Raw genomic sequence first — 19,565 nt, 5'->3', positions numbered from 1 at the left:
GGAAGGCAGAGTCTCAGATCCATTCCCCAAGAGCCTGGCCCTGGGGGGGTCTGCTGCTTCCTGAGCTTTCAGCCCACAGTCTGAGGGGGAATCCAGTGGCTGATCAGAGAGGGACTGCAGGGATCTCTCTGCCAGTGCTGAGGCAGGAATCTCTTGCTTTGACCATGTGTGGATCTGGGTCACAGTTCTGGGTGGCAGTGCTGGGGTCAGGAGGAGCACTGGCATGGTGGAGCTTGTACTGGCTGTGGGCAGGAAACCCTCCTCACATTTACAGGACAGAAAGGAGTACTTGTGGTCACAGGCCAGGAAAGGAGTAAACACCTCGCCCCTTATCATACCAACTTGAAAGAACTGAAAATTTATAGGTCCCTACAAGTATCTCTGAAAATAGCTACACAAACCCCTGAATCTTGGGATAGTACACTCTCCACATTGGAAGCATACTCTTACCTTAACAAGGAGTTTAAAACTCAAGTAATTGGCTGGTATCATGAGCAAGCAGAGCAAAAAGAGTCAGACTGTATTATCTTACTTTTGTGAAAAAGAAAATCAAAATATATAACCAGAAGAAGACAACAAAATCAAAGCTCCTACATCCAAAGCCTCCAAGAAAAATATGAATCAGTCCCAGGCCTTGGAAGAGCTCAAAAGGGATTTTGAGAAGCAAGTAAGGGAAGTAGAGGAAAAACTGGGAAGAGAAATGAGAGTGATGCAAGTAAATCAAGAAAAACAAGTCAACATCTTGCTAAAGGAGAAACAAAAAAAAAAAAACTGAAGAAAATAACACTTTAAAAATAGACTAACCCAAATGGCAAAAGAGGTCCAAAAAAGCCAATGAGGAGAAAAATGCCCTAAAAAGAAAAAATTGGCGAAATGGAAAAGGGTCCAAACGATTACTGAAGAAAATACTTCCTTAAAAATTAGAATAGAGCAATTGGAAGACAGTGAATTTTTGAGAAATCAAGACACCGTAAAACAAATCCAAAAGAATGAAAAATGAGGAATCAGTGTGAAATATCTCATTGGAATAACAACTTACCTGGAAAATAGATCCAGGAGAGAGAATTTAAAAATTATTGGACTATTTGAAAACCATGATCAAAAAAAGATATCATCTTTCAAGAAATTATCAAGGAAAACTGCCCTGATATTTTAGAACCAGAGGGCAAAATAGAAATTGAAAGAATCCACAGATCTCCTCCTGAAAGAGATCCCCAAAGGAAAACTCCTAGGAATATTATAGCAAAATTCCAGAGTTCCCAGGTCAAGGAGAAAATATTACAAGCCGCCAGAAAGAAACAGTTCAAGTACTGTGGAAACACAATCAGGATAACACAAGATTTAGCAGCTTCTATATTAAAGGACCACAGGGCATGGAAAATAATATTCTGGAGGGCAAAGGAGATAGGATTACAACCAAGAATCACCTACCCAGCAAAACTGAGTATAATCCCTCAGGGGAAAAAATGGTCATTCAGTGAAATAAAGGACTTTCAAGCATTCCTGATGAAAAGACCAGAGCTAAACAGAAAATTTGACTTTCAAATACAGGACTCCAGTGGAACAGGAAGAGGTAAAAAGGAAAGTGAAATCATAAGAGACTTATTAGAATTGAACTGTTTACATTCCTGTATAGAAAGATGATATTTGTAACTCATGAGAACTTTGTCAGTATTAGGGTAGTTGAAGGAAAAATATTGTATGTATGTATAGATAGATGGATAGAAGGCACAGGGTGAATTGAAGATTAAGGGGTCATATCTGGAGAATAAAATTAAGGGATGAGAGAAGATTATATTTGGAGAAGAAGAAAGGGAGAGGTAGAATGGGGTAAATTATCTCACAAAAAAAAACACAGAAAAGTCTCTCACAGTGGAGGGGAAACAGGGGAAGGGGGAGAGGGAATGAGGGAATCTTATTCTCATAGGATTTGGCTTAAGGAGAGAATAACATACACATTCAATTGGGTATGGAAATCTGCCTTACCCTACAGGAAAATAGGGGGAGAAGGGGACAAGAGAGCAGGGGGGTGATAGAGAGGAGGGCAGATTGGGAAAGAGGTCAATCAGAAGCAAATACTTTTGAGGAGGGACAGGGTCAAAAGAAAGAATAGAATAAATGGGAGGGCAGGATAGGATTAAGGGAAATAGAGTTAGTTTTTCACAACATGTCTACTAAGGAAGTGTTTTGCATAACTGCACATGTACAAGCTATATTGAGTTGCTTGCCTTTTCATTGAGGGTGGGTGGGTAGGAAGGAAGGAAGAAAATTTGGAACTCAAAGTTTTAAAAACACATGTTTTAAAAAAATGTTTTCACACGCAACTGGGAACTACGAAATACAGGAAATGGGGTACAGAAGTTTATCCTGCTCTACAGGAAAATAGAAGGGGAAAGGGTTAAGAGAAGGGAGGGGGGAGAGGTAGAAGAGAAGGCAGACCAGGGGAAGGGGTATTCAGAATGCATGCCATCTTGGGGTGGAGGGAGGGGTGAGAAATTTGGAACTCAAAAGCTTGTGGATGTGAATATTGAAAACTAAAAATAAATAAATTTATTTTTTTTAAAAAAAGAATAATACACCATTACCAGGTAGGATTTATACCAGGAATGTAGGGTTGGTTCAATATTAGGAAAACTATCAGCATCATTGAGCATATCAGCACCAAAACCAACAGGAACCACATGATCATCTCAATAGATGAAGAAAAAGCTTTTGATAAAATACAGCACCCATTCCTATTAAAAACACTAGAAAGCATAGGTATAAATGGAGTCTTCCTTAAAATAAAAAATAGCATCTATCTAAAACCTTCAGCACGCATTATATGTAATGCGGACAGGCTAGAAGCATTTCCAATAAGATTGGGGGTGAAACAAGGAACTCTATTATCGCTACTGTTATTCAATATTGTACTGGAAACCTTAGCTTTAGCAATAAGAGAAGAAAAAGAAATTGAAGGCATTAGAATAGGCAAAGAAGAAACAAAGCTATCACTCTTTACAGATGACATGATGATATACTTAGAGAATCCTAGAGAATCAAGTAAAAAACTACTTGAAACAATAAACAACTTTAACAAATTTGCAGTCTATAAAATAAACCCACATAAATCATCAGCATTTCTATATATTACTAACAAAGCCCAACAGTGAGAGAAAGAAAGAGAAATCCCATTTAAAATTAATGTAGACTTTAAAATATTTAGGAATCTACTTCCAGAAACAAACCCAGGAACTCTATGAACACAATTACAAAACACTTTTCACACAAATAAAATCAGATCTAAATAATTGGAAAACTATCAGTTGCTCATGGGTAGGCTGAGCTAATATAATAAAAATGACAATCCTACCTAAGCTAATTTACTTATTCAGTGCCATGCCAATCAAACTACCAAGAAATTATTTTATAGAGTTAGAAAAAATAACAACAAGTTTCATTTGGAAAAACAAAAGTCCAGAATATTAAAGGAACCAATGAAAAGAAATGCAGGGGAAGGTGGCCTAGCAATTCCACACCTTAAATTGTATTATAAAGCAGCAGTCATCAAAACTTCTTGGTACTGGCTGAGAAATAGTGAGGTGGATCAGTGGAATAGGTCAAATATACACGACACAGTAGTCATTGACTGTAGTAATCTATTATTTGGTAAACCCAAAGACTCCAGCTTCTGGGATAAGAACCCACTCCTTGAAAAAGCCTCCTGGGAAAACTGGAAAAGAGTATGGCAGAAACTAGGCATAGACCCAAATCTCACACCATATACCAAAATAAATTTAAGATGGGTTCAGGACTTAGTATACAGGCTGATACCATAAGTAAACAGGGTGAACAAGGAATAGTTTACCTATCAGATCTATGGAGAACAGAAGAATTCATGACCAAACAGGAGATAGAGAACATTATGAAAAGCAAAATGGGTCATTTTGATTACATTAAATTGAAAAGTTTTTGCACAAACAAAGCCAATGCAACTAAGATTAGAAGGAAGGTAGAAAATTGGGAAAGAATTTTTACAATCAGTCTGTCTGATAAAGGCCTCATTTCTAAAATATGTAGAGAATTAAGACAAATTTAGAAGAACACAAGCCATTCCCCAATTGATAAATGGTCAAAGGACATGAACAGACTGTTCTCAGATGAAGAAATTAAAGCCGTCTATTGTCATATAAAAAAAATGCTCTAAATCATTGTTGATTAGAGAAAAGCAAATGAAAACAACTCTGAGTTACCACATCATACCTATCAGATTGGCCAACATGACAAAACAGGAAAATGATAAATGTTGGAGAAGATGTGGGGAAATTGGAACTCTAATACATTGTTGGTAGAGTTGTGAAATGATCCAACCATTTTGGAAAACAATTTGGAATTATGCCCAAAGGGCAACAAAAATGTGCATACCCTTTCATCCAGCAATAGCCCTTCTAGGGCTGTATCCCAAAGAGATCAAACAAATGGGAAAAGGACCCACATGTACAAAAATATTCATAGCAGCTCTTTATGTGGTGGCAAAGAATTGAAAATTGAGAGGATTCCCATCAATTGGGGAATGGCTGAGCAAGTTGTGGCATATGAATGTAATGGAATACTATTGTGCTATAAGAAGTGATGAAAAGGCTGACTTCAGAAAAACCTGGAAAGACTGATATGGTCTGATGCTGAGTGAAGTGAGCAGAACCAAGAGGACTTTGTACACAATAACAGTCACATTATGCAATGACTAATATTGTTAAACTGAACCCTTCTCAGCATTACAAGGATCTAAGACATCTCCAGAGGCCTGGGGATGGAAAATGCTTTCCACATGCAAAGAAAGAACTATGAAAGTCGAATCGCTATCACTTAATTTTACCTTCTGTTGAGTTTTGTTTCATCTTTCTGATGGTTCCTCCTACTGACTTTAATTTTTACTTACAACTTCACTAATGTGAAAATATGTTTAATAAGGATGTAAATGTAAAGCCTATATCAGATGTTTGCCTTCTTGGGGAGGGTGTGGGGGAGGAAGTGGGAGAAAAATTTTCAACTCAAAAGCACATGGAAGTGATTGTTGATACATCAAAATAAATTAATAAAATTAAAAAAAACCTACATTGCAGAGTCATGCAAAAAGAAGATCAATGAAGAATAGAATATCTTCTAAAGGTGGGTGAGATATTGATATTAAAAAAGAGAGAAGCCAAGAGCGCATATTTTGTACTTTGCATCTGTTTTCTCTGCCATGTAATAGAATATTTAAACTGAGAAGAATGGAACAAAAAATGGATAATTAAGAATTGAAATCCAACACATAAGAAGATTGTCTCAACAATTACAAGTTGCCAGTCTTACCAAGAAGAACTGCTAAGTGTGATTACAGAACAAAATGTCATTGATTTTTAAAGACTGTGAAGCATGGGAAAGAAACCAAATTTTTTTCAAGTTTAAGAAAAGAGAAAAACGTAGAGTACACCAACTCTTTTTCATCATGTCTTCGTTATAATACTATAAACACCTCCTGATTGGTCTCCCTGACTCCAATTTCTCCACCTCACCAGTCTATCCTTTACAAAACTGTCAAAATAATCTTTTTAATGCACAGTCTCCATCCTTTCCCCATGGTAATAATATACTTGATACATATGATGCCTGTTGATTCAGGCTGTGACTCTCCAATTGTCTTTCAATACTACACAGGGTTTAAAGAGTTTCATGGAGGAAACATGGATTTCTCTAAGTATTATACCATGCCCATATGCGTCTGAACAAAAGCAGTGGGAAGTAGGTTTGCTGGATGTGGCATACATAATCATGCAATAAATGTTACTTTCATCAACTTTCCAAGTCCTCACATTCTTGGCATATCTCAAGGCTATTGTTATAGCAATGGAGACAGGACATAAGGGGGTGGAGGCTTTCTGTTGTCTTAATAACAATCTTATTGTGCTAAAGAATCAGTAACTTGGTTCAATCTCTTTCATAAGACCTCTGTTGATTTGTGTGGCCTTCTTATGAGTATTTTATTGACGTATTGGCTTCTTGTTATTAGGCCCCAAGGGCCAAGGATATACTTTTTTTTAAAACTTTATTAATTTATTTTGATGTATCAACAATCACTTCCATGTGCTTTTGAGTTGAAAATTTTTCTCCTCCTTCCTCCCCCACACCCTCCCCAAGACGGTGCACAATCTGACATAGGCTTTACATTTACATTCCTATTAAACGTATTTTCACATTAGTGAAGTTGTAAGTAAAAATTAAAGTCAGTAGGAGGAACCATCAGAAAGATGAAACAAAACTCAACAGAAGGTAAAAATAAGTGACAGCGATTCGACTTCCATAGATCTTTCTTTGCATGTGGACAGCATTTTCCATCCCTAGGCCTCTGTAGATGTCTTAGATCCTTGTAATGCTGAGAAGGGTTCAGTTTAACAATATTAGTCATTGCATAACATGGCTGTTATTGTGTACAAAGTCCTCTTGGTTCTGCTCACTTCACTCAGCATCAGACCATATAAGTCTTTCCAAGTTTTTCTGAAATCATACTGCTTGTCATTTCTTATAGCACAGTAGTATTCCATTACATTCATATGCCACAACTTGCTCAGCCATTCCCCAATTGATGGTCATCCCAAGGATATAGTTTCATCACAGCTATCCTATCTTTCCTGTATCCTTGAGATAATGTGCTCATAATAATATATTAAAAAGAATAAAATTAGCAAAGCATCCCTGCTCCCAAGCTAGCTTCTAGTTGTGAGTAAGCAGTTTAATTCTATAACCAGTTTAACCACCTAGCCACTACAATATATCACCTTTTATCAAATGGAACAACAGTAATCTTACATTCCCAATATACATTAAATTACAAGTAAATAGTGATTTCATTCTCCAGTGGAACACTCAGAATATTAAATATATAAGAGTAGGGTAGCAACTTATCCTTAGTTCATTTCTATTTGAACCCCATAAAAAAGATTGGAATGAGATAACAGTGATGATAATGATAATGATGGTAGCTGACATTTATACAGCATTTTAAGGTTTCCAAAGTACTTTAATATATTTCTCAATTGAGCTCTTAAGAACTCCATAAGGATGGCGTTATTATGATCCCCAGTTTATAGCTGGTTTCAAAAAGGTTAAGTGATTTGCCTGAGGTTACATAGCTAGTACAATCAAAAACTAAAAAAAGCACAATACATAGGACCTATAGTGCGTGATCCATCTACATTTCTGTACTACGACTCACATAGAGAAGATTTCGTCTCCTCTACTGCAAGACTGCATGGACCTCTACCAATGGAATGCCGTGGCCAGTAGAGTATTACTGGTGCAAGTACAGGATCCATAAATTTAAAAAGAAAGTCAAGCCATTTTTAGTTATCTACAAGTAATGGTGACAACAGATAGGTCACTGGTATTTATTCATATAGTCCTGGAAACAGAGACTACTATTTGTTGTAGTAGATAAAGTGGGATTTTGAATAAGAAAGATGTTAGATTGAATCCCCTATTACCTTAGGGAAGTCACTTTATCCCTCTGAGGCTCAGTTTACTTATCCATAAAATGGGTATAAAGGTAGTACCTATATCACATAATTTACAATATAAAGGGCTCTTCAAATCTTAAGATGCAGAGAATTAACTTATTTGCATTGGTGGAGGGAATTTCCTCATCAGGTCTCTATACTAATGAATATCACAGGTCTAGTAGAGAGCAACAGAGAGAGACAAAGGGAAAGAAGGAAGGAAGGAAAGAAGGAAGGGAGGAAGGAAGGAAGGAAAGAAGGAAGGAAAGAAGGAAGGAAGGAAGGAAGGAAGGAAGGAAGGAAGGAAGGAAGGAAGGAAGGAAGAAAGGAGAGAGGGAGGGAGAGAGAGAGAATGTATTTTGATTGCCTTCTCTATCCTATAGACAAATACAAAAGAGAAATTAACAGAACCCTAATCCAAATATTCATCATTTTATTTTAGCTCTACAAGGGCAAGTTACATCAGAGGTCATTTAATCTAACTCTCATTTTACATATGAGGAAACTGAAGACCAGAACGGATAAGTGAGTTTGAAAAATAATATAAGTGGTGTCAGAGATGAGATTTGAACCAGGGACCTTTAACTCCAGATTTGTTTTTTTTCTACTATGCCATGTTGCCTTTTAGCCTAAAAGTAAAACGTCTAAATAATGAAATGAAAACTTACAATGTTAGTGCTACATTAGCTGGCACTTACAAAATTGGAGTCACTTGTTCAACCATTCCCCAATTGATCGACATCCACTCAATTTCTAATTCTTTGCCCCTAGAAAAACAGCTCTCCTTTTCAGTGGGAAAAAACACAAATTCCTTAATTTGTTATTTAAGGGCATCTACAGGCTGACTCTAACTTCCCTTTTGAAGTTTCATTTCATTTTCTTCCTCTGCAAACATTTTACATTCCAGTCAAACCCTACTACCTGTTGTTCACATGTCTCACCCTGTCTTTCACCATCTTTGTGATTTCATGAAGACCCATTTCCACTCTTTCAATAGAAAAATCTGTCTGACTTTCATTATTTGGTTCATAGCCTGTCAATATCTGTCCAAGTCTAGCTTTAGTACCATTTCTTTCCTTACCATAAGTCCTATATCACTTTGTCTAGAGCCTTTCATTTCTCCAATCATATTGCATTGTACTGTCTTGTGTACTTATCTTAGCCCCCTTATTAGATTGTAAGTTTGTGAAGAACTTTGTGTTACTGGAGTCTCACAATCATGATTTCGTTTACTATATTATGAATATAATATACATATAAAGTAAATCTGTGCATGCATATATGTAAAGCACATGTGCATTATATAATTTACAAACCTTAAATTGCTATATACAAATATGTGAGCTAATATTAATATAATACTTTTAAATCTGCCAAAAGTTTTATCTCATTTGAGCCACAGAGAAGTATAAGGAAAGATATTACAGATAAAGAAATGGAGTTTTAAGGAGTTTAAGTGACTTGTCCAAGGTCACATAGAAATGTCAGAGCTAGGATTGTGACCATTTAACCTCTCTATACTTTAGTATTCTCATATGTAAAGTGAATCTAAATTTGGCTAAATGTATTCTAGGGTTAGTTCCACCTCAAAAATTTATGTTCTTATGATTTTTCCCATGTATGTTTGAACTTGTCAATGTCAGATGTTTAAACTGAACCCAAGTTTCTCAGGACCTCCAGTTCAGTTCTCTTTACATAATGCCATGCCAGCTACTAGGGAATTGCTGGTTGTGTGAACGTAGAATTTGAATTCAACACCAAGTTCTTAAGTTTAAGCATCTCTCTGGTATTTTCTGTGGTTTTATTTATATCCACTGTGATTAGGGCATTAATTTTTGCATTAGATTGAAGGATTCACTCACCAAAATAAAATTTTGTCCTTGTTCTTGAGAATATGAGGGTGTGTGTGGCAGCTGAAGGCCAGAAAGACAGAAAGATACATACCCAACTTTTGTAGTCAAGATATTTGAGAGCTTGATTTCATTTCAGTATGTAGAGATGACCTCAGCAATATACTATTGGTATAATCTGACAAATTACAGCCAAAATTTCTAAACAAAGTAAAGATTATAAAAGACTCAAAACAGAAGAATCTAGAAATTTATAAATTAATATCCAGCATCTTTATACTCTTGAGCTGTGCTGGACATGAATATCTAAGGTAGAAATGAAGATGCATAGAAATTTATTAGCCTCTCATTGATGGAATCTTCCCTTCATAAGATTATTAGCACTTCCTCTTTGCAGAATAGATGCCAGTCACTTCTTTCATTGGGCCTGGCACACATTTCTACTGCCATACTTTATTTTGTTATATGCATATATGTACATATAATTTTGCTATATATGTGTGTGTGACTATGTGTATGTGTGTGTTTATGCATACATGTATATGCATACATATATACATGCATCGTGTGTATGTGTGTATAACATATATACATATATGTACACATATATATTCTACTGTTCTGTTGTACATCTACCTTTACCCATTACACTATTATGTTGAAAAGTTACTTCAGAATCACCTGCTAAAATAGGGCAGACTTCACTCTCAACTTGTTGAGAGAGACAGTATAAGCCTATTTCTATTACTTTAAGTTATGTGTCATTTTTTTTCCCCAGGAGGGCTAATTTCTCATAGCATTCTCGAGTCAGATGACAGATAATTAGGAAATCTGGTCAGGCTTTTGCGGGTGCCACAGTTCTGCAATTTTTGTGTTGTTATAAAATAGCTTCAGGGGAGTCACACACACACACACACACACACACACACACACACACACACACACACACACACAAAGAATAATAAGGGTTAGGGCGCATTAGCCTAAAGTATAATTTTATTGTTTTTCCATCTGTTGTAATTATGAAAATAAACTCTTTTTCACTCTGATCAGCAGGATAAGTCATCAGAAAGATGCTTGTGTCTAGCAACTTATCTTGTATCCTCTGATAAATAAGAACCTTTTATATGTCATTTTTTTTTCATTTCCCCTTAGGAGCATAGTTACTGCAATCCCTCCATTAAAAGAGTCTAAAGTTTTTGGTTTATTTTTCCTCTCCCCAAACTAGTACAGCTCTAGGGGATAGTATTTATTTCAATCAAATAATTTTTGCATAAGAATTTTAGGTTTACAACCACATGCTTTTCAAAGGCATCCACAAAACCATAACTTTAACAACTGAGCAATTTAAATATTACATAGATGAGTATATGAGCTTCCTCTAACATATATGAATGAGGATATACACATATTTAATTTAAGAATGTTAAGGTACTTGGTAAATAATATTCATGTAAACTTTACGAGGGCAAAGAAACTTGTGTGTGGATAATGATACCTTATCTTTATCCTCCATTAATTTCCCTGACCACCTTTCTTCCATGAGTTTCTGTCCCTATTCCATTTCTAAATTGCTTCAGGATAATTATATGAGTAGCTGTATTGATCCTTTCAGGACAGTAAAGAATTGATTTTATCTATTAAATGATAGCTCCATATCCTGGGGGAGTTAAGGCATTTTCAATGATTCATAACTTGCTCCTTAGCCATTGAGGTACATGTGTCATTTTTAAATCAGTATTCTTTCTTTGTATAGTTTGCTTATTTGCCCAATCTACCCACCAAATCTTTTAATGAGCTAAACTCCCATCACTCAATAACTTTTTTCCCTCGTGTACAACCCATTCACTCACTCCACATTCTCCCCAATCCTGTCACAATAATTTACAAGTCTGTTCAATATACTTCTCCACTATCTTACTGGATTCAGTTCCTGGATTGTAGATCTATTATCCACCTTATCTCCTGCTATTCTCTTGGTCCCTTCACAATTCACAATAATGACTCTTTTCATATATAACTTCACAGTTCCTCACCCTCTTCAACAGTAATGATGTTCTCCATTCCATTTCTCTCACAGGCCTCTCAATTTTGATCGCTTTTTTATATTTTTTCCAAAAACTTTTGGAATTATCAATCCCTGATACATTCACATGGATTCTACATCAGGCTTCTAAGAGGTCACATTCCAAAGTTATCTTTTTCTGGCCACGAACTCATATCTTCTGTTATCTTTCCTACATATTTAGATAATTTGTTCTTTTTCATCATCATCAACCTTTTCTCTTTTCTCAATATATCAATATCTTTCTGGCTTCACTTGCTTTCTCACACAGACTCATGCTAATAGAATGGGCCTCTTTATAGCATTTTAGAATTCTTTTATTCCTCCCACACCCACCTCTCCAGTCCTAATCCTAACTAATCCCTCCATATACATTCTTTGCTCCCCTTACCTGAGCAATTAGGAGAAAAATGTTTTGAAGGCTGTGCTAATTGGAGTCTAACTACAAGTTCACATTCTTTAACCTCATATAAGCCATGGCTGCTTCTCATTAATAATTTTCTTCTTGTATTATTTATAGGAAAAAATCATAAAAAACCTCAAAACCTGGTTTAAAACTTTTCTGACAAGCTTAAGTGTTCATTCCCCTCTCAAATTCATAATTATCTCTGGACAATTTTGATTCATGCTTTTTTGTAAACATTAGATCCACCAGATATGGATTCACCTTTTCATTCACATCTAAAAACTTTCCTACATTGTTATTGGCTTTTTGGAGGACAGTGATCTGGGAAGTCCCCAGAATTTTGCCTTTCATCAGACACCATTACTTCATTTTTCTTCTATTATAATATTTACCAAAAGTGCTTTTTTAATATTGTGGAAGTACTACTAATTCATTATTTAGGATTCTCTTTGTTAATTTATCTGTTTTTTAACAGTCTTTTATTTACACTTTTTCTTTACTTCAAGGTCATGTGACAAGCAAGATGGGAGACTAAATATTTTCTTCTATCTTTTTTGTTTTTGGCTGAGGCAATCCAGGTTAGGTGCCTTGCCCAGGGTCACACAGCTAGTAAGTGTCAAGTGTCTGAAGTCACATTTGAACTCAGGTCCTTCTGACTCCAAGGCCAGAGCTCTATCCACTGTACCACCTAGCTGCCCCTTATTTTTTCCAATCTTAACAACCTCTCAAACCTCCACCAAAATGGGAATCCTATGCAAAGGATAAAACATTACCTCTGTCTCTACAGGTTAGGACACCAAGAACCCTACTGAGCCAATAATCCGGTGAACTAACAACACAGAAGACTAATCCCTAACTCCAAGAGTGCTTACTTGGCATCCCCCCACTTCCCTCCAAAAGGGCAGGACTGCATGAGCCAACTATGTTGCATAATGCCACTTTACCACTCCCTCCTACCAGTGCTAGGGAAAACCAAAAGGTAGAAGCTTGCTCTGACTGGGACAGTGGTATGGCAGCTCTTTGTTGCAACAAAGCTGGCTCAGAGAACTGAGGAACAGAGTGAAGTGGGGCAGGTCACATGTTTGTTACTGTGTGATACTTTATTAATCCTGAGCAACCAAGCCCAGCACCCAGCTGGAACTGCACCCTCACCCTCCAAAATAACTTGGGGAAGAAAGTGAACCTAGTGAAATATGAATCTCCCAGCATGAAAGGAGGATTAGTAATCTTTGAGGTACAGTCCCTGGGAAACTGTAATCAAAATAAAATAATTCAGAGAGTCAGCAGCAGGGGAAAATAAGGAAAAAAAGACCAAAATTACCAAAGATCTCAGGAGGAAGAAAACTCAGATAAAAATGTTGAACATAAGTAGATAAATCAAAAAAGAAGATATCCATAACTGAAGGCATGTGATCTCCAGATCAGCTAAAATATTACAGATATCTATGGAAAAATATTACAAGAAAAAGATGAATCAACGCTTGATTAAGCAGAGGAACTCTAATTCCCAAGAAGGCATGGAACAACACAATGTTCCTAATAGTTTAAAACAAAAAATAGAGTTGTGAAAGCAGAATTAACAGCATTCACAGTAATAAATGTTAGAATAGGATAACTTGAATCCATGTTAGCAATCTCACCAAAGAAACAAAGAGTATAACTCACTCAGAATGCAAATATATATAAATGAAGATTAATTCAGGAGAAGAGAATCAAAAAACAACATTAAAGAAAACACGATATCCATACAAACAAAACATATTGATCTTTTGGAAAGGATGTAGAGAGATAGTATAATGACTACAGATCTCCCAGAAAAATATGATAATGTTCAAAAAGCCTAAAAACAATAATGTAAGAAACCAAAGTGCTAATTTAAAGAATCCACAGATTGCCTCCTGGGGGTAGGGAAAGAATGGGACTATGCTATGGGCCTCCAAGACACACAGTGGTTAAATTTAACAATTCCAATGGCAAACAATAAATTGTGCAAGTGACCTGAGAAAGACCTTCAAATATAAAGGAAATGAAAGTGAAATAACACAAGACTATTATACATACAGTAGAAGCTGGAGGAGGGAATGGAATAATGGGCTTCAAAGTGTAAAGTATCTCAAGATTCAAATGAAGATGAGATACCCTATAAACATGAGCCTAACTATTAATAAAAATATACTGTATATTCGATTTAAAAAGAACTGTTCAATGTATTTTCATAATGAAAGTCAGACCTGAACAAATTATTTGCTTTTTAAACTCCCCGGGTAACAGAAATATTAGGATGATATGTTTATATACATATATATATATATATACATATATATATATATATATATATATATATATAGTTATATAGTTAGAGTTATATAGAGTTATATATATATATATAAAACATATATAGTTACAGTTATGTGTAGTTATATTTATAGTTATATATATTTAGATTTATAGTTATATATACCAAGTAACCAAGGATAACAGCAACAAAAATATAAACAGAGCTCCCCCTTAAATGGTGAATTGATCCCTGAAGTTGGACTTCAAGGCTCCCTTAGTCTCCTTACCTATGGGAATGTAGGATTTCTATTCCTGGCCCCTTTTTCTGAATATATAGTAGGGTTCCTCACTGGTTTTTAATGACCTCTTTATTTATCCATTTATTTATTATTTATTTGCCAGCTCTGTGTTCTGACACATTTCCTGATTCCTCCTCTGTTTTTCTTCTTTCCTTCACGTGGCTGATCAGGGGAAACATGAGCTGATTTTTGAATAAGGAATACAAATGGGCCATGGGTTAGTTGAGTTACTACAACCTAGAGGGGTTCTTATTCTAGGGCTGGTAAAAAGGCATCACAGCTTTAGACTCCTCCACTCTTTTCCTTCCCTTCAATCAAATGGGATCTATTTTTCTGTCCTGTAGTTTTCTCTTCCATAAGGCTTGAGAGTAAAATTTCTGTAAGAGTCCTTTCTGAGACCAAGAGATGACAGCAGCTAATAGTGTTGGTCTATTCCAGAGATGAATATGCTCTCTCATATATTCTCAGAAGAAAAGCCCCTGACTTCTACTTAGAGAAGAAGGAAAACTTTTCAGACAATGTCATCCTAAAATCTATCCTCACAGTAGAAAGGGAAAATTTCTTGGACATCAATAGCCTATAAGGTTACCTCAAAAGTCACCATAAATTCAAGAGTTTGGAAGGATGACTTTCAATAGAGAACAGCAGAATTGCTGATTTTCATGCTTGGGGGAGAGAGTGGAAAAGACTGGAGGAAGGATTTTCCCCTTTGTCTTTTGCACCTGGTGGATCAATACAGCCCAAATATCAATGCAGTCATAATATGAAGGCACAGGAAGCCTGTACTTTACTTTCCACATGCTGTCTGAGTTACCAATTCATTTGCATTCATTATCCTCAAAGTATGTTTGCTAGAAGGAAGTGAAGGATGGTGAAGATGAAAATTATCCACACAATAGTATGGCACTCTAAGTCTATGTAGGACTATCTAGGATCATGTGACAGAGCAAATGAATAATTAAGATGTCAGCACTGTCCATTATAACATGAAGTCCAGTTGCTTTGTGAGAGGAATTATTTTCACTATTTATTGCCTACTAGAAATGCTTTTTGAATATTCTATATGTGTCATACAGAAATGCCACACAAATGTTTCCCTGAGCTATCACTATTTCCCAGGGGTGAAAAAAAAATTAAAGGCTTTGCTCTATCCAATATTAATATCTTACCTTAAGCACCTGTATAAAACTTGGGAACCCAAATTTCTACACCTCTGGAAACCTAGACATGAATATGGAAAAATCTGCATTTGTAGAATTCCCAAAGCAAATTCTGGGCAGGGAGAAAAGGTACCAAATAAATATTGACTTCTTAAGAATTTTCCAAAGACCCATTCCAGAGCTATCAGGGAACTTTGAAGCATGGGTTATACAGATGGATTTCACCTTTGAATAGGATTATTTGGCAACTTCATCATAAATTATATATCCTTCTTTTCTTTGGATAACAACAGTGGAACAATATTTTAGAGCCACTTTGGAAGTTGGAAGTGAGTAGAGATAATTTCACACATGAATACTCAGAGGTAGTTTTATAATACTGTCCTATAGACCTTGATTTATTTTATTTTTGATGCCTACATTTCATTTTTTCTCTATTTAAAAATGTAAAATCTGGATGAACAAATTCTGCAGCACTATTGGTTTTAGTATCATGCCCCAGCAACTGAGACAAATAACAAAGCATTTTGGAGGCCAAGTGTTCCTGTTATTCTTACCATTAGATAACATTATACTTTTGATTTTTAACATATCTATTTTGAGGCCATTAAGGAGGATGTCCGTTAAAGAAAATATTACTATGCGTTGTAAAATCAAAGAAATGATCATAGAACCTTCAAATATTAATTTGAAGTTCCAGCATCCTAAAAGTTTACCATAGTTATTAATTACATTATTACAAAATTAAGCAGTAGATGTAGAATTGTGTAGTTGATAGAATTACTGGATTTGGAGTCAGGAAGCCTCTCTAAGCTTCAGCCAGACAACCCAGCAGACAGAGAACTGGGCCTGGAATCAGGAAGACAAGTTCAAATCTGATCTTAGATATTTCCTAGCAATGTGACCCTGGGCAAGTTACTTAACCCTGTTTGCCTCAGTTTCTTCATCTATAAAAGGGACTGGAAAAGGAATTTGCAAACCCCCTCCATTACCTTTGCCAAGAAAATTCCAGTGCAGTCAGGAAGAATTTGACATGACTCAAATGACTGAACAACAAAGAAGATCTATCTACTAAGTTACAGCTAACTTATAATCTGCATCTGTGGTCCAGTAAGAAAATTACATTTTTATGTACCGACCATGTTCCAGAAACTGTGCTAGGTGCTGGAGATACAAAAACAAAGTAAAATATTCTCTGGGATATTTATTTCATTACTTTCAAAATCCAGCTCTGAAGGGGAAAAAAATCCTGAGGGTTCTCCACAGTGTTTGTTAAAAAAGAAATTTTTGTTCGACTTTTACTGGGGTACTTTTGATTATACAATGATAGTCTGATAATATGGATTCCTTGGAATAGAGAGTTTTAAGCAGTCTTGATTTGGCTCCCTTTCTGCTCCCACCTCTCTGGTTGCAAAGGGACCTGGAGTTGGTGGAAACCTATAAAAGCTCATCACAGAAAGGGCTGGGGACAGTCTTACTATGACCAATGCAGAAGTGCAACCCAAGAGCTAAGTACTAAACCCTCAATAGCTTGCAAGACCATGTCCCAATATCACTGGGGATATGAGACAGGCTTAAATGGGCCAGGTTGCTGGCATAAGGCTTTTCTTACCGTCTGTGGAAAACAACAGTCTCGTGTGGAAATTGAGCCCTCTAAAATGTAATATGATGGTGCTCTGAAACTTCTGAAGTTCTCTGACCCTTCTACTGCTAAAAGGATTGTCAATAATTGTCACTCTTTCAAAGTCAAGTTTGATGATTCCACTGATAAATCAGTGCTAAGTGAAGAACCCCTGATTGGGAACTACAGGTTTATTCAATTTCATTTTCACTGAGGCTCCAGTGGGAACCAGGACTCTAATCATATTTTGGATGGAAAGCAATATGCAGCTGAGCTTCATTTTGTTCATTGGAATACAAAGTATGAGAGTTTCAATGTTGCTGTGACCAAGGATGATGGACTGGCTATCATTGGGATCTTTTTTAGAGATGGGAACCAGGACTTTAAAAAGTTGTTGATGTTCTGAGTAAAATTTAAACAAAGGGTAAAGAGTCAGTCTTCACTGACTTTGACCAACCTTGTCTTCTTCCTGAGTCCTTGGAATTTTATACTTATCAAGCCTCACTGACCACTCCTCCTTTCTTGGAATATGTGACCTGGATTGTCTTACAAGAGTACATCTGTGTTAGTCAAGAACAGATGGCAAAATTCTACAGCCTTTACTTCACTTCTACTGGTGAAAGTCCTTCAAAACACATGGTGTGCAACTGGCACCCCAGTTAGCCACTCTCTGTCAGGACAATTAGAAGATCTTTCAATTGTTGATGTCTGAGGGAAATGGATCCTCTAGCTAAGCATAAATTATTCTGTGCACTGGCAGCATCTCCACTAATCTCAGTCCTTTTGTATATGTACCTGATATTCTTTCTCATAAAATGTAAAAAAATTGGAGACCAACTTAAAATGTTCTTAATGTGTGAACTCAATAGCCTACAATCACAGACCCATGTGCAATGCACAGCAAAATGACATTGACCTGCTGCTCTGGTGATAGCAATACTTTCTGTGTGACAAAGAACCAATGATAAGGAATAGTAGATTTGCTCCTTCTTTCCCATGTAATAGGGTACATGAATGTCTAGAGCTATAAACCCTAAAGCTGTTTTTTTTTTAAATACAGCAAAGCAGAAAAGTTGAAGACAAACCTGGAATAAGTGATTAAATTGCATCAATATAAAGTGTAAGAAGGCAGAATTAATAATAGTAATTCCAAGAGATTACATTTAAGATATTGAAAAATAAATTTTTAAAAACTTCGTATGTTTGTAGCCATGTACTCTTTAAACAGGGATGATGTTTTAGTGAATTTTGAATTAAGTATTATCTATAAATACATTTTATTATAATTATAAAACAAATTACATTTCCATTCAAAGGACATATACCATAACTTAAAGGAAAAAATAATATTGTATTTTAGATATATGTTGGCTAATAAAATAGATAATTGTATATAAAAAAGAAGTTTTGATTTGGTAACTGACTGTTGAGAGGACTTGATTGTTTTTTGGTGACCCCAAATGACCCTGCTGTAAAGGAATTACTTCCAGATCTCCTAGCCAATGCCTGGACAGGAGGAGCTTTTAGCAGAGGACAACAGGCAACACTGCCAACAGGGAAGAAGGAGACAGGAAGTGTTGTCCACTCTAAAGCCCTGTTATTGTTTCATCATTCCTTCTGAGTCATCCCCAAATCTGAATAGTTTATCCTGTCTGAGTTTTCGAATGCCTACTTTTTGGATTATCTTCAGCAACATTTTCCCTATCTTTCATACACACACACACACACACACACACACACACACACACACACACACACATATATATATATCCTATTTCTGCTTCATTTTCCACATCTCAACAAAAACCAGTAAATAAAGAAGCAGAGTACTTTTGAGGTTTCTATGAAATCACAATCTCATGATCCTGTGATAGGATGTCATACAGCAATGTGACACCTCCTTCAATGAAACATGCCATTACTTTCTTTTCTCTCCTTCCTTTGTTTCTACTTTTACTTTCCCTTATATTTGCCTCTCCTCCTCTGCTCTCCCTTCCCTTCTTCTCCTCTTGCTTCTCTTTTCTCTTTCTCCTTCTGTCTTTCCATACTCATCTATCGGTAATAGCATCCATAGTCAGTTTATATTTGCATGCTTCAAGATCTAACCTGCACTGCCACGTCCTTTGAAAACCCAGAGTTCCAGCCACATTATTAAGTTGAGTAAAATCCTTCAGTAAAGAACTTCCTTGTCCACTGTGGGAAACCAAGTACACTTAATATTAAGTCTATCTCTGCTCTTTCTTTTTTCTTCTATTTCTCCAGATTTAAAAGTACTAATTTACTAAGAACTTATTTAAGGGCCATTTTTAGCTAATTTCTCTTCCTCAATATTGTATATATCTTATGCATCTTGTATTTTATTTTATTACATCA

The 19,565-nt window shown here is 36.0% G+C and overlaps 1 pseudogene; it reads left to right on the top strand.

Annotated features, from left to right (window-relative positions):
- Window positions 1–17,112: 17,112 nt before the first annotated feature.
- Window positions 17,113–17,897, top strand: LOC110217374 (carbonic anhydrase 2 pseudogene; annotated as a pseudogene).
- Window positions 17,898–19,565: the final 1,668 nt, after the last annotated feature.

This window comes from Phascolarctos cinereus, unplaced genomic scaffold (assembly GCF_003287225.1).
Source record: "Phascolarctos cinereus isolate Bilbo 61053 unplaced genomic scaffold, phaCin_HiC Scaffold_1;HRSCAF=81, whole genome shotgun sequence".
NCBI lineage: Eukaryota > Metazoa > Chordata > Mammalia > Diprotodontia > Phascolarctidae > Phascolarctos > Phascolarctos cinereus.
Note: the sequence above shows the minus strand (reverse complement) of the source record. Positions and strands in the feature narration are given on the sequence as shown.